The sequence below is a fragment of the Simochromis diagramma genome, unplaced genomic scaffold (genome assembly GCF_900408965.1).
Source record: "Simochromis diagramma unplaced genomic scaffold, fSimDia1.1 OVJJ01000097.1, whole genome shotgun sequence".
NCBI lineage: Eukaryota > Metazoa > Chordata > Actinopteri > Cichliformes > Cichlidae > Simochromis > Simochromis diagramma.
Window position 1 is genome coordinate 835,010 of NW_024387319.1, and position 16,307 is coordinate 851,316.

General features: G+C 39.3%; 1 long non-coding RNA gene across 2 annotated transcripts; it reads right to left on the reverse strand.

Annotated features, from left to right (window-relative positions):
* Positions 1-2,188: 2,188 nt before the first annotated feature.
* Positions 2,189-5,935, reverse strand: LOC120717308. Of its 2 annotated transcripts, none has more exons than XR_005692166.1 (3): positions 5,603-5,935; positions 4,915-5,350; positions 2,189-3,594 (listed from the first exon to the last, which is right to left on the reverse strand). It is a non-coding gene; the product is annotated as an uncharacterized LOC120717308 (long non-coding RNA). The 2 variants fall into 2 exon arrangements; XR_005692167.1 differs by having other exon boundaries at positions 4,915-5,266; positions 5,603-5,931.
* Between the last annotated feature and the right edge of the window lie 10,372 nt (positions 5,936-16,307).

The following is a 16,307-nucleotide window of genomic DNA, read 5'->3' on the forward strand; positions in this document are numbered from 1 at the left end:
ACTTGGACTATTCCGCAGCACCCCTCTCACAGTGGTACATCCCTCCAGGTAACCATTGTCTTGTACAGTAGAGCGGGACATTAGATTTACTCTCAGCGGAATTGACCGGAGAAGGCATCAGTTCATGCACTGCACTGGCCTGCACCACGATTAGTATAAGGTAAGAATGAATGAATTTTCTTCTATTTGTTATTTCCACAGTTGCATTTGAATAACAGTAAAAAACTCGTTAATGTACAGTTTCTGACAAAATGTGGGAGCCCGAAATTGTGTCCACTTTTCATCTTACAACTCAGCTGGAGTTTCATACTTTTCTGTTATATTCTGTTACAAAGCTAGCCTAACGCTTCGAGGGTTCCTTTGTTAGCCTTGCCGTCGCCTCGGCCACCATTGACCCAGACTGTCGCTCTGTCTTTGCCTTTTTGCATACTACAAAAAAAAAAAAAGTGTAAATCTGTGATATATGATTGGTAAATGTAAAGGTAACTGTATAAATGTGTTCAATGACTTTGTTACTTTTGATGATTGGAGAGCACCCGCTTCAATTCGCACACGAAAACTTTAGACTCAGTTCGAATGCTCACGCGGCATGTCCACGTGACTTTACGTTGCACGCTCACCTTTACGTTGCACGCTCACCTTTACGTTGCACGTTCACCTTTACGTTGCACACTCACCTTTACGTTGCACATTCACCTTTACGTTGCACACTCACCTAACTTTACATTGCACGCTCACCTTTACGTTGCACGCTCACCTTTACGTTGCACGTTCACCTTTACGTTGCACGTGTACATGACTTTCTGTTTGTGCCTTGAATAATGAATAAGGCTACGTCCACACGTACCAGGGTATTTTTGAAAACGCAGATTTTTCTATGTGTTTACACCTTTCGTCCACACGTAAACCTCGTTTTCGTTCGCTGAAAACGGAGATTTTAAAAAACGCCTGCCAGGGTGGATATTTTCGAAAACTCAAGTTTTTGCATTTACATGTGGATGAGGAAAACTGAGAAAACGCAGCGTCAAAGGTGTGCGCCTATTTTGACGTCACACTGTGCACGTTTTTCTTTCGGTGCAATGAATTTCTACAATGGCGGACTTAGACAAACTTATACTTGAATGCAGAAGGTTAAGCCATCACTTATGGATATATTAGGTTTTCGCCTCCCACTGCTTAAACCTGAACAACCACTTTATGAAGTGGTTCTGAGTGAGCTGGAGCTGTTTTGCAAAGAAGGATGGGCAAGGATTTCAGTCTCTAGATGTGCAAAGCTGGTAGAGACAGACCCTAAAAGACTGGCAGCTGGAATTGCAGCAAAAGCTGGTTCTACAAAGTATTGACTCAGGGGGCTGAATAATTACACACAGCCCACTTTGCAGTTATTTATTTGTAAAAAATGTTTGGAATCATGTAGGATTTCTGTTTCACTTCTCACGTGTGCACCACTTTGTGTTGGTCTTTCACGTGGAATTCCAATAAAATTGATTCATGTTTGTGGCTGTAATGTGACAAAATGTGGAAAAGTTCAAGGGGGCCGAATAATTTTGCAAGCCACTGTAAGCGGGAGATTTTCCCAACGAAGAACCACTTACTGCTTAAAAGATAGAGAGTTAAAGTAGACTGTATACCCTCAGGTTAACTTTAAACGTATTGTTGAAGTCAGAGGCAGCATAAAAGTGACCCCCCCTTAGACTGATTTCTAGTTCTAGTGTCTTTATATTCCAGTGAGTTCTGCTTTTAGTTAGCAAACATAAACTAATGTAAGTCTATTAACGGCAACTGACTAACCAACCCGGTGAGTCGAGTCCCCTCGAGCAGTGCTCACTGACCAAGCCTAACACCAAACTGATGAAAACATGGTAGCATTTAGTCTGCATTTATAAATAAGGCAGCATTTATTTAAAACCTGCAACAATCTCTCCCAAAGTGATTGCAGTCACTTCAAGTCAGAGCGCAACTGTTTGCAGAAAGTTGGCCTCTTATAAGATGAGCTCCCTTATTCATTGTATTCCCAGAGTAATTCCCTGAGTATTTTATTTTCTTTAATAAATATCGATGTTTGGTGTCACTGTATTGAGACAAGATCACAACGCAAAATATCAAGATGCTGTGCTGTATCGATCCCCCCCCACCTCTACCGTATTACGGGTGAAAACGCCAGTCAGCCAGAAGATCAAAACAATAGTTAAGTTCAAGTATTTATACAATATCAGTTAACTGTAAGGTAAAACAATATCTATAACAACAACTACTACTGAATACGGTGTCCCAATGGGAAAACCATTTAAACGTGACAGCGATAACATTTTGGAGAATCAAAATCCGTAAAAAAATAAATGAATAAAAAAATAAAATAAAAAAAGTAAAAGACTTGCAGCTTCCCAAATGTAACATTCAGGATTATTGATGCAAGTCCAGAAATCAGAGCCGCAAAGTAGACAAAAGGAAAACATATTATTGATACAGAAGTTGTTTTCTATGCAAGATCACTGCAAAAAGCCATACCTAATGTCCACCCTACTGTTACTCATTTTATATTAAGATTTAAAAATTAGTTGGTATTGGTATGGCGAGTGGCCTTCAATAATAGTAATAAATCACATAGCAATAGTACATTCATATAGTTGTAATAGGCATGAAAATATATTAAGTAATCCAAAGTATTCAGAATACGTAACTCTACCGGCATCCAGCATCTATCTACATGTAAAAAGAATTTGGTGTTTTCTGAGGGTCCAAAAAGAAATAATAGAATTTGAATTAATTTAAATTAAAAAAATTTAGTTTAATACGACTAATAGGCATTACGAGCTCAGTCATGGGAAGAAAACAACAAAAAAACAACAACAACATTTCGAATGTTATTTCTTCCTGAATTGAAGTCCAAACATCAGAGCTACCTCATGAGATCCAAGTGTGACATCAGCTGACACTCTTTACAGGAGATTCCATCTGAACTCTGTGGAGCCTGATCTGGTTTGTAAGTCTGACCCTGAAACCAGAAGAGGATCTTTCTGTCTCTTCAGATTCACTGTGATCCAGTGCAGTCCGTCCTGCAGGATCGCGCTGATGTTTGCACAGAGCAGATAATGAAGTGAATGTTTTTGCACATTGGTAACAGTGAAAGTTTATTTACAGTGAGGGATCGTTTATGTTCGGATTATAAACTGAGATTCTTAAAGCTCTTGTCACACTGTTATTAAGTTCACTTCAATATGTCGAAGTTCATGGCAATCACGAGTCCCTGAATATGAGAAACTTCTGTCACAGTGTCTACAGTTGTATGGTTTCTCTCCTGTGTGGACTCATTATGCAGGTAACCTGCAGTGGTGAAGGATGACCCACACTGGTCACACACGTGCTTTTTAACCCCACTGTGAATGACTTCATGTCGTTTTAATTCACTTGGTTTGGAGAAACCTCTCCCACTTTCTTTGCAGTAGTTCATTTTGTCTCCAGTGTGTCTACGCTGATGTATTTTCAGGCTTTCTGGTAATTGAAAGTTTTTCCACAAAGGTCACAGTGAAACTCTTTCCCACCACCACAGTGACGACAGGGTTGAGAATTGGATCCATCTGTGTCGCTCTGCTTCTAAACAAAGACACAAACACAGCAAGTCAGGGAATTCCTTCAACATTTTTATCCTGAACATCGCCTGAAACAAAGAGCATCTCCCAATTTAATGTATTTGATGTAGAGGAACAGCAACAAGCACTGGTACTGTATAAGTTTTCTACAGTACCAGTTTTTCCTTCCCACTGTCACCAAAGTGCTTGCTCATAGGGGGTCATATGATTGTTGGGATTTTCTCTGTATCTATTATTGTAGAATCTACTGTACAACATAAAACACCTTGAGGCGACTGTTGTTGTGATTTGGCGTTATATAAATAAAATTGAATTGAATCTTGAAAATTGATGACTATGTCATAAATTGCAGGGACAAGGTTAAAAACTTGGGCGTGTGGTTCGACATGGCGCTCTCCTTCGAGTCTCATGTAAAAGAGACAACAAAGACCGCCTTTTGTCATTTGAGGAACATAGCTAAAATCAGACAAGTTTTATCAAACTACACTGCAGAGGTTCTTCTCCACGCATTTGTGTCTTTGCGTATCGATTATGGTAACGCTCTCCTTTCTGGGCTACCAAAGAAAGGTTTTAGAGGTTTACAGATGGTGCAAAATGCAGCTGCTCACATTTGAACTAAAATTGGAACATTTGAGCACAATACCCCTGCATTGAAATCACTTCATTGGCTACCTTGTGAGGTTCGACAGATTTTAAGGTCCTGCTGCTCACCTACAAGGCTTTAAATGGTTTGGCACCTTCATACCTCTCTGATCTTTTGAACCCTTATGTTCCATCCCATGCTCTCCGATCCCAGGATTCTGGTCATTCAAAAGTTCCTAGAGCCAGAAAAATAACTATTGGGGGAGCGTGCTTTTTCCTTTTCCTGCCCCGTTTTTGTGGAACAACCTCCCTCAAGATATTAGTGGAGCCTCTGTGAAGGTTTTTAAAGCTAAGTTGAAGACCCACTAGTTCACCCTATCCTACACATCTTAATTATTGTTTTTAACTTTTATTGCTATGCATCACTTTTATTTATTTCTTTATTTTTAAATAGCTGTACAGAACTTTGTCTGAAAGCACTTCATAAATAAAGTTCTTCTTCTTATGTTTTTGTTTCTTTGTTTTCTGTTTACTTTTTTATTTTGATTAGAGAAAAGGTGAGCCTTAGTCTTATTAACCTATAACAACTGTGATACTTGCTTCTACTAATAACACTCAGCTTACTGGACGAAAATAACACATTTTTTCAATCAGTTCATCCAATATAACTCCATAAGTTTACTGATCTGACTTGTTCCAAACACTCAGTCTAAAATAAGAAGATAATAATATAAATACATACCTCACAGTAACTGCACTTGTAGAGTTACTTTCTGGTGTGGATCTTTTGGTGTCCTCTCAGGGACTTTGGAGATTTGAAAGTCTTATCACACAGGTCACATTTATAAGGTCTCTCCTCATTGTGGGTAAACATGTGTTGTTGTAAATGTACATTCCTTGTAAAGAGTTTTCCACACTGATCACAGAAATAAACATTATGTCCAGTGTGACTGCGTAAGTGTATATTTCGTGACTCTATACGGCGGAATGTTTTTCCACAAAAATCACAGCTGTACGCTTTAACTCCACTGTGGACGAGTTGGTGTCTTTTTAAGCCTACAGGCAGGGTAAAAGATTTTCCACACAACTCACAGCTGTACGGTTTAATTCCACTGTGGATGAGTTGGTGTGTTTTCAGGCATTCAGCCTGGATAAAAGAGTTTCCACACAACTCACAGCTGTACGGTTTAATTCCACTGTGGATGAGTTGGTGTGTTTTCAGGTGTTCAGCCTGGATAAAAGATTTTCCACACAAGTCACAGCTGTACGCTTTAATTCCACTGTGGATGAGTTGGTGTCTTTTTAAGTCTCTAGGCTGGGTAAAAGATTTTCCACACAACTCACAGTTGTAGGGTTTAACTGCACTGTGGATAAGTTGGTGTGCTTTCAGGTATGGAGCCCGGGAAAAAGATTTTCCACACAACTCACACCTGTACGCTTTAATTCCACTGTGGAGGAGTTGGTGTCTTTTTAAGTCTCTAGGCTGGGTAAAAGATTTTCCACACAAATCACAGTTGTAGGGTTTAACTGCACTGTGGATAAGTTGGTGTGCTTTCAGGTATGGAGCCCGGGAAAAAGATTTTCCACACAAGTCACAGCTGTACGCTTTAATTCCACTGTGGAGGAGTTGGTGTGTTTTCAGGTGTTGAGGCCGGGTAAAAGATTTTCCACACAAATCACAGTTGTACGGTTTAATTCCACTGTGGATGAGTTGGTGTGTTTTTAAGTTTCCAGCCTGGGTAAAAGATTTTTCACACAAGTCACAGCTGTACGGTTTAATTCCACTGTGGATGAGTTGGTGTGTTTTTAAGGTTTTAGCCCAGGTAAAAGATTTTCCACACAAGTCACAGCTGTACGCTTTAATTCCACTGTGGACGAGTTGGTGTGTTTTCAGGTGTTGAGGCCGGGTAAAAGATTTTCCACACAAATCACAGTTGTAGGGTTTAACTCCACTGTGGATGAGTTGGTGTGTTTTCAGGTGTTCAGCCTTGGCAAAATTCTTCCCACACTCATCACAGCTGTATGTTTTCTCTCCCTTTCTTCTGTGAGGTTTGTCGGCCTCCTGAGAGCGCTCACTTCTCGCTCCATGTTGGTCCTGCAGTGACAGAGATACTTTTCTCACCTCCTGTGTTGAAGTCATTGTTTCCTCTGTAGTGGCTGAGCTGAGTCCAAATGGCTGAAACTGTTCCTCTGCTGCTCCACCAGACTCTTCTCCTCCTGTTACTCAGCTGGGACACAAAAGTATAGATATGTATTTTATCCCTGGCAAGAAGAAGCAGAGCAAATAAACATTACTACACTCCTCAGTAACAATACCTATGAAGGAGGGGTGGAGCAGAACTGGAATACAGTATTCGGAAAGGCACACAAAAAACCAAAAAAAAAAACAATTAATTTTTTTTACAAATATTTATTTCGAACAAATACTTAAAAAATATTTATATTTGGGAACAAGGGAAAACTTTATATGAAACAGCTGAGTTTCCTTGAGAGACTGCAGAACAGTACTGGATGAGTGAGTGACGTGTGAAAGAGGTGACTGACACAGGCTGCTCCACACAGCGACAAAGACGGCTTGGCTGAGCGAAAAAAAACACTGAACTGCATCACTATTTTTGTTCAATAGATTTTTTGGACCTTAACTGTGTTCTGGAGGCAGTTTATAGGCTTCGCGAAGATCGGGAGATTATTTCATTACGCTGCACTATTGACATCTGCATTCGGGTGCTCTTATGTTCACTCTGTTTACGTAGCTCTGTTAGCTTGGTAATTTAGACAACAGGCTGTTGACAGAGTAACGATAAAGTTCGGTAAAGAAGGTTAAAACAATGATTGTGTCGAATGTATGCACTTGTGCGAGCTATATGGTACATTTAGGTTACTTAGGTATTTCAACCTATGCTAAGGTTAACCTTAGTTGTTGGTTTAACCATGGTTGAGGCAATGGCTGTTATGTTATTTTCTTTTCAGTGACGTTACATGTTCATTGCTGGATTTATGGAAAGAAAAAAATCAACTAATACTGCCTATCCATAGTTGCTATAATGGATACGATTAAAGAATACTTACACTATAACATTAATTACAAGCGTAACACAAAAAATTGATTTTTATGCCCTGCTTGAATTTTACTCAAATACAAATACAAATACTTTTCCCCCCTCAATAAATACAAATACAGATACTGGCTGCTTTGCACATCTCTACTATGAAGCTTCAAGGTGAAATCCCAGGAGCAACTACAAAAAGAAAGTCATCAGCTGCCTACAAGAACTTGAAAGGGAAAAAGCCACTGAGTAGGGCTGGGCGATATGGCCTAAAATTCATAAGGTGATATAATTTGAAGCATGTGCGGTAACAATATATATCGTGATATATTCTTTTCTTCTGTATAACGTATTTTCCACACTAAAAATCCTTTAATTTTCTCAAAAATCGAGAGTGTGCCTTATGTATGAATTCTGGTTGTGCTTACTGACCTCGAACCGATTTCTGCGTGCAGAAATCTGTTAAAAAAATGTTTTAGTACAACTTTGGTAAGCCGCACAGCTTGATGGATAATCAGAGCATTATAGCTGCCGTAGTGAAAAGCTTCGCGGAGTAATCTGGGCCCAAAACTCCGTCAACTTCAGGTCCCAAAGTCAAACGAATACTAAGAGTTAAAAACTGTCTAAATTCTTTCATCTTTAATTAAATCATCAGCGTTGCTGCTTTATCGGGTGTAACAATTAAGTTTTACATCGATGCATCCATGAAAACAGAATTTATTAAATTTAACAGAGATAGAAGTTAACAGGAAGTTAGCTCGCTAGTTTACACCTAAACATGACATGTTCTAAGAGATTTTTGAAACTAATTCAAACGTACAGCTCTGCTATCACTTCCAACATAAATGAAGACAGAAAACTAAACAGCAGTGGCCTTTGAGGGGTTACTGAAGTCTGACTACCTGATATATAATGTTGTGCTACGTGATTGCTAGCGACACAGCTATGTTAGCATAACATTAGCACAATGAAGCTGGAGGATGAACGCCAACTTTTTTTCCACTCATTAAAAGTTAACGTGAGGGATTCTGGTGGTCAGGGACAAATGCAATCACATAGCAGGATGCTGTACACGGGCCAAACTTCAGTCAGGAGAACAACTGAGATCATTCATCCACAATACGAGGTTAGTCATTAATATACTGCAACAACATGGGAACAGAGCAGCTGCGAGAGAATTCAACATTAATGAATCAATGTTACGGAGGTGGAGGAAGCGCAGTTTTTGGCTTTCCCCATATTTCAAAAGGGCTTCATCTCTTTGCTGTGACTGTCGCCATAATTTGCAGATGATAATGGTTTTAGCCGCTGCGATGCTTTCGACCAAAACAGGCGCAGCTTGATGACATCATCAACATGCGCTATCGCGATAGAGCGATATAGTCAAAATCTCTATCGTTGGTCAAATTTATATTGTTTCTATCGTATATCGTTTATATCGCCCACCCCTACCACTGAGCTCCCTGCATACCACCACCTTTACTCAGGGGATGCTACACCCTGTATATATTTCAAAAAAAAAAGAAAAAAAAAAAGCTCAGTTTCCTACAATGGTGGCAGCCAGTTAGTTTTAATATTACTCTTATTATTCTTTCTGGGTCACAAAATAAACGTTTAACATCTTTGTTGTCTTTCACTACTCAGGTTAAAACATGATATATGAGTCACTTGGATAACTTAGAAATGTTATTGTTTGGTTTTTTTTAGTATTTTATTTGTTCCTGAGTAAATCGGTTTGGTTGAGATTAAAGTTATAGTTTTTACACAGCTGAATAAACGTCAAGCAGACAACTGATTATCAGAAGTGTGAGATGCTCGAGAATATACTCCGATGTAGACGGCTGAGTTTATTAAACTCCACCGAAACAATCTGCAAATGTAATTAAAATGGTAAATGGCCTGTATTTGTAGTGCTTTACTAGTCCCTAAGGACCCCAATTGACCACATTCCTATAACGATCCCACACACATTAGGTGGTACTCCATTATAACACAAAATTCCTTTATTTAAACTTAGACCCCCACGGATAGTCATTTGGCCATTTTCTACCTTTAAAACCCGGAGAGCAGCCAAATGGCTTTTAGCTAAGCTTTAGCTTCAGCCAAGTGGAAGCTAAATTGTCTAGTCATTCATATGTAAATTGGGTCGTTATCTGGGAATTCTGGAGGGAGGGGAGTGGGGGTGTGTGATTGAGGGCCATCTAAGTTTGCCATCTTAGGGAGAAATCAACACACATGGGTATATGTCCTTTGTTGCTAAGATTTATTGATAAAAACAGTACAAAAAACCAACCATTTGTACACATATTTACAAATAATAATAAAAAGTGAGTGAGTACATTTCAACATTTTCAGCAATCACTCACAATCCTGGCACTGCCATGGTATCTGTAGTTTGCATTTACCACATGTGTATCTGTTGCAGTGAACACATCGCACAGTGGCATGATTGTTCTTGCATTTGTGTGTTTGTGTCCCAAACTTGTCAGGTTTACTTGCAATATACTGCAGGAAACAGCACCGAGTCTTTGATGGGAAAAGCTGTTCATCAACGGTGATATGTAGACCAGGGTTGTAGCACGTGATGCAGTTGGTGACAAATGATCCCCACACACTGGAAATTGCAGCGAACTTATCAGTCTTTGCTCGATCACTGCGGGTGGAATTGTCATCAAAGCGTAGGTGTTGCATGATGTCTTGGAAGCGGTTTCGTGCCATAGTTCCAATTATCTGTGGGTTTCCCAGGTTTGCTGACCAGCAGTCACTACCAAAAGGAAGCCAAGCCCTGTCACCCTTTACAACAAAACAAAATGTTGAAATGTACTCACTCACTTTTTATTATTATTTGTAAATATGTGTACAAATGGTTGGTTTTTTGTACTGTTTTTATCAATAAATCTCAGCAACAAAGGACATACACCCATGTGTGTTGATTTCTCCCTAAGATGGCAAACTGAAACACTCCAAGTTGGTGACTTTTGGAGATTTATTTCCCTGGATGATTGAGAATGCATCAAGATGAAACACAAAAGGAAGTGCACAGCTTTTAGCAGCTCCCCCACGCCCTCAATCACACACCCCCACTCCCCTCCCTCCAGAATTCCCAGGTAACAACCTAATATACATATGAATGACTAGCCAATTTAGCTTCCACTTGGCTGAAGCTAAAGCTTAGCTAAAAGCCTACCAGCCATTTGGCTGCTCTCGGGTTTTATAGGTAAAAAAGTAGAAGCCTGGGGGATGCTAGTGTTAACACATCACCAAGACCATCTGTGACAGCGTTCATGTTTTACAACAACTAAAAGGGAAACAGAAAATACACACTGATATATTACATACTTACGAATTTATAAGTTAAATATACAGTACAATAACCAAGCTGTTATCAACCATCATTAACTATTAAACCTGCATTTTTGTTGAAGCAGTCTTCAGAAATGGGAAATTATTACATTCAGAAATCACATAATTTCCACATTCATGGCGGCATCAGCAGATATTCAAAAATACATAATTAAAATCACCTTGTTACCTGCAAACATTAAAACACTTAGAGTCCCAGAGAGCAGCCATTTGGCTTTTCTACCTTTAAAACCCGCCTTCCAGCCAAAAGAGATTGAAAATGTGACGTCACTCAGGGGTAAAACCGCAAAGAATTCTGGGAACTCGTGGCAAGAGGTACAAGCACACGCAGGCTTTCAATTGAAATCAGTTATACAGCGATAAAAAGAAACACAAAAAATGGCAAGAAGCTGTTGTATTATTAACTGCAATAGCCGGTCGCATGACAGCCACGGAAAGCCGACGGGTAAAGAGATCGGTTGTTATCGGATTACGTCGTTGAAGAGAAATTGTTCGAGCCATGTTTCCGAAGTAACAAAGAGGCGACTGGATTGCAGCCATTCAAAGACCAATTATAACGTCCCAGAACACTCCAGCTCACAGGTTAGTCTGCTCCAAGCATTTCCACAAAGGTCAGTCTGCTGTTGTAGTTAATGCGTCATTTTTCTTAACATAATTGGTGATATAGGTTACAAGCAAGTCTGGCGCTGAACAGAAATTGTCACGCTATGCTCCTTTATTTATTGTGCATAAATAGTGAATTTTCCTGACACAATATTGTGTTTCGCTTCTGTTATTATGGTACATTGACAAAAACATGTACTTTTATTCACAGGATAAAACAGTTGTTTTGTATCACTAATTGCCCAGTACGATTACAGCATACAATATTATTGTCACTGCTACATTTCTGTGATGCTACCAGAAATTATTTCCACTACTAATTAATTACCGTTGAGCTCAAAGGTCCTATTAATAAACGGTTAACGAATGTGTATTTATGACGACGATCTGTGAGACTGGTAAACTTATGATACGTACGATGGTCTTTACTTTCTACACGGTGCATTTCAAGGTCCTGCACCCATCCGTCAGTAAACTGTACCTGGGCTTGTTGCAGTGACCTGAAGTTACTAAACTTCATGAGTGTATGCACTCACTCCAAGAACCGTATAATTATAAATATGAGCGTGGTGAAAGTTGGGCAGCACGCTGACGTCTTTTGTCCCTCTGTGTGCTCGTAAGGGTCTGACCCTTTCACTCCTTTGATTTTTTCCTCGTATCCTTTCTTTGACTTTTCATCAAGTCTGTCTTTGTACGGACCGGCATTGTTCTCCTTTGTTTTGTACATACCTTTTTGGGGGGCAAAGAAAAAGCAAGAATTTATTGGAACTGAAGAATGAACGTTTTGCGGTGCTGCAAATGCTTGCATTTGATGCAGGTACTTTGTTTTGCCACGAGTTACCGGCATGCAATGCGCGAAAGTCACGTGGTCTGTCAATCTCTAATGGCTGGTAGGTGTTTAGCTTCAGCCAAGTGGAAGCTAAATTGTCTAGTCATTCATATGTAAATTAGGTTGTTATCTGGGAATTCTGGAGGGGAGTGGGGGTGTGTGAATGAGGGGGTGGGGGAGCTGCTAAAAGCTGTGAACTTCCTTTTGTGTTCGTCTTGATGCAATCTCAATCATCCAGGGAAATAAATCTCCAAAAGTCACCAACTTGGAGTGGTTAGTTTCCTGAGCCACAAGGAAACTTGTGTTTCAGTTTGCCATCTTAGGGAGAAATCAACACACATGGGTGTATGTCCTTTGTTGCTGAGATTTATTGATAAAAACAGTGCTGCCACATGTGGATTTAAGTCCGCACTGCACTGTGTGTGTCTGTTTCCTGATTCAGTAAAACACGTGCAGCTCTCCCAAAATGTGGGCGCATCACAGTTTTTTGGCCTCGTCTTATCTATTTATCTTATCGGTATACAAGGCTCGCAACAATACAAATGGAAAATGTAATGTTAGTGTCATGTTGTTCAACAATTTCTACAAGAAAGCGGCTGGACTTCTTTAAGTTTGGTAAAACACGTTTCACTGCTCATACAAACCATTATGACGGAATTATAGAAAACACTGCATCAAAAACACAAAAAAAGTTGTTTCAGACATGTTGATCTCAGCAAAGGAGAATCACACCAAAACTTTCTTTGTGAGTACGGGCAGCTGCACCTAAAGGCACAATGAATAGCGAGCACACATTGAACCGTACATAACGCTGTAGGGGCGTAAGGTCTTTTAATCGTGGATGTAGTCAACGCGGTAAATACAAATGAGGCTGTAGAGGTTTGGTGCAGGCAGAAAAACAGCTGCAGGGACAATGAAAAGACTTTTCTGCTCCAACTTCTCCCAGCATGCTGAGCTAATGATTAGTTGGTGTTTTTTCTCCAAACACTCTCTCACTCTTCTCTCAACGTGTTCACAATAAACTGTGAACAGACACCGAGGAGAGCAGCAGAAGACCTCATTCAGGAGCTAAACTCAACATGAACTGAACTCACAGTAAAGTTAGCTCGGTGCTTACCTTTAGACGAGCCCACAAACCGAGAGAAACTCCGCGATGAAGCTGCAACTCTTTCCAAACACAGGAAACAGATCAGGGAGCAGAGACCCACGTGGTTCACGCTGATCTCAGCTACGATCCAGGAGACAAGGGTGGGCAGATCGATGCAGATATCGATCAGGACGTTGGTAGTGGTTTATGATCGATGCTTTAGTTTGTTTCTCTCCTCTAAGTTCACTACTTTACTCCCGTTTCATGAAAAAGCAGCTCTCTCTGCTCGACTCCTCTCTTGCACACATGCTTTGCTCCGCCCCATTTTCTGCTCTGCTGTGATTCGTTGCTGTGCGGTCACGTGACTCAGAAGCTACATTTGGGGGGTGTCCAAATTCATGAGCTGCGTCCTCTTTTTTTTTTAAATTTTTTTTTTAAATAAACTTTATTAAGAAACAGTATACAGAACATGTATACAACCAGAACAAAATTAATATATGCCAGAGGGTGTGATACAAAGAATTACAAACATTCAAATAATTTGTAATTACTACAAATAGTAATAGTTTTCATAGCCTTTTTGTTGAGTGATCCACTAATCAATTTTATGTAACATAATACATCATTATAGTAATGTTTAAAATTAGGTTTTTTGCTACTGTATTTGCATTTGTGAAAATAAAATTTAGCTAAGATAACTAACAAGTTTATTATAAAGTAAACATCTTCTTTTTTTTTTTGCCTTCGAAAGAAACAAAATACAAGATTTTCCCATTTCACAGTAAAGTCTTTATAGAGATGTCCAGCAATGAATCTACTGAAGTCTTTCCAAAATGTTCTAGCGTATGAACAGATCCAGAAAAGGTGTTGCACAGTCTCAGGATGGCTTCCACAAAATCCACAGTTCACATTTATGTCCCTTTTGAACCTTTTGAAGGGACCAAGCTAATAGAACTTGTTTGTGAAACATCGAAAGGTTTTCTGGAAGCTTATCTATATTATAATCACAACCTAAGATAACTTAGACCACCAAACTTCCAAATGGATACCGGATTTTTAAGAAAATGTTTAGCCCAATTAATCTTAAATGTATTGTTTAGAGTAGTAAAATCCAAAACATTGAGACCACCGTGTTCATAGTCATTCATCAATACACTTTTTCTGATGTAATGTAATGTGTCCTGTTTTTCCAGAGCAAGTTGAAGAGCATTCGGTCGATATCCTTACAAGTTTTGCCGTCCACATGCAGAGAAATTGCTGCATAAGTCAGTCGACACAGACCTTCTGCTTTTGAGAGCAATACCCTTCCTCTTAAACTTAAATCTCTCTGCAACCATTGATTTAATTTGGTTTGAGATTTTTTAATAATTGGGGGACAATTTAGTAAAATTCTGTCTTTTGGATCTATGCAGATAATCAGATCTAAATATGTTGCTTCATTTTTAACTGTTATATTACAAATACTCTGAACATTACACTCTTTGACAGGCAATAATTGACATTTATTTAAGTTTAGGACCAATCCAGACCCTTTTGAGAAATCCTCTATTACGTGTAAAGCAATTGGCACTTGGCTGGCATTTTTAAGAAAAATTGTGGTATCAGGCTATGACAGCGTTGATGGAGTTTTTAAATTGTGTTGATTGGCCACGTAAAACCAGAGTTATGTTAAAAATATATGAAATATTTGGTTTTCTTCCTGAATACTATCATTGTTTATATTTACTGCGGGAAGAAACGGTAAAAACTGTGTTTCATAAGGAAAATGCCATAAAGCACTTTCCACCTGTGAGCGAAGACAACACCAAAAAAACCCCACCCTTTCCTAATGGTCAAAAAATGTACCATGTCGACCAATCAAAAGATTCCAGATAGCAAGACGACATTGAATCGATGTTGATTTTTCATCCAATCCGTCGTTATGGTCAGGGTTGAAATGTCACTGTTGTAACAACATTGAAATACTGTGGTAAACCCATGGTCTTACTATAGGGACGTTGAAATGATGTTGATTTACCGTTGTTTTTTTGTCATTGATATTTGATCTATTTGTAGTCGACCAGGTGACAACAACAATGTGTAGAAAACGTCTATTTATAGTTGACCATCAATCACACACGTGCTTTTTAACCCCACTGTGAATGACTTCATGTCGTTTTAATTCACTTGGTTTGGAGAAACCTCTCCCACATTCTTTGCAGTAGTTCATTTTATCTCCAGTGTGTCTACGCTGATGTACTTTTAGGCTTTGTTGATGACTGAAAGTTTTTCCACAAAGGTCACAGAGAAAGCCTTTCCCACCACCACAGTGACGACAGGGTTGAGAAGTGGATCCATCTGTGTCGCTCTGCTTCTAAACAAAGACACAAAGACAGTGTAAGTCAGGGAATTGCTTCAACATTTTAATCCTGAACATTGCCTGAAATAAAGCTCAAGCCCCGAGTTTGATTACACTAGAATCACGTCATATTTTCGGCCCTATGTTGTAGTGAGATAAGTTTGTGGGTGTTGTTTTCGCCGCTTTTAACTCCTCGCTGGTTAGCTAGCGTGAACTCTAAGCTAGCCTGGTTAACGAAGCTAGAGTTCCACGCAGATGTAAACACAGCTCGTCTCTACTGCTTTAACTGTTAAATCAGAAGGCAATACAGCGGTCGACAGGGTTTATTATGTGAAACAGCAGCTTGTTTAATTTAAACAGTCTGCATTAAGCTGGATATACACTGTACAATTTTTTTCAATCACCTTATTTAGCTCCTGCTCAAACTGTACGATTGAATCGCAGGGGTTAGACGTTTGTAGGTCACACTGAAAAGCCTCGATATGGAAGCGTAGAGCTTCCACCCCGGCAAACGAAAAACTGAGCTATCTCACGTTATAATGTGAAATGTTTATTGTTCTAACAATATACTTTTCATGTTTGTACAATATACTACCATATTATTAAAATATACATAATTATGACGTTTGTACTATATAACATTTTGTACAAAAGGTTTTTTGTTTGAAGTGATAATTACGTACATTGCAATAACAAACATGATAGTTCACTGTTAGAACAATAAAGTTTTCACATTATAACATCATATACTTCTATTTTGTTTGCCTGGGTGGCAGCTCTACGCTCCCGTACTCAGATGAGCTTGCAAAATTTCTACAAGTTGTGCCTCCATCGCTTGTGTCCAGCAGCATTTCTGTGTCAGAGGCTG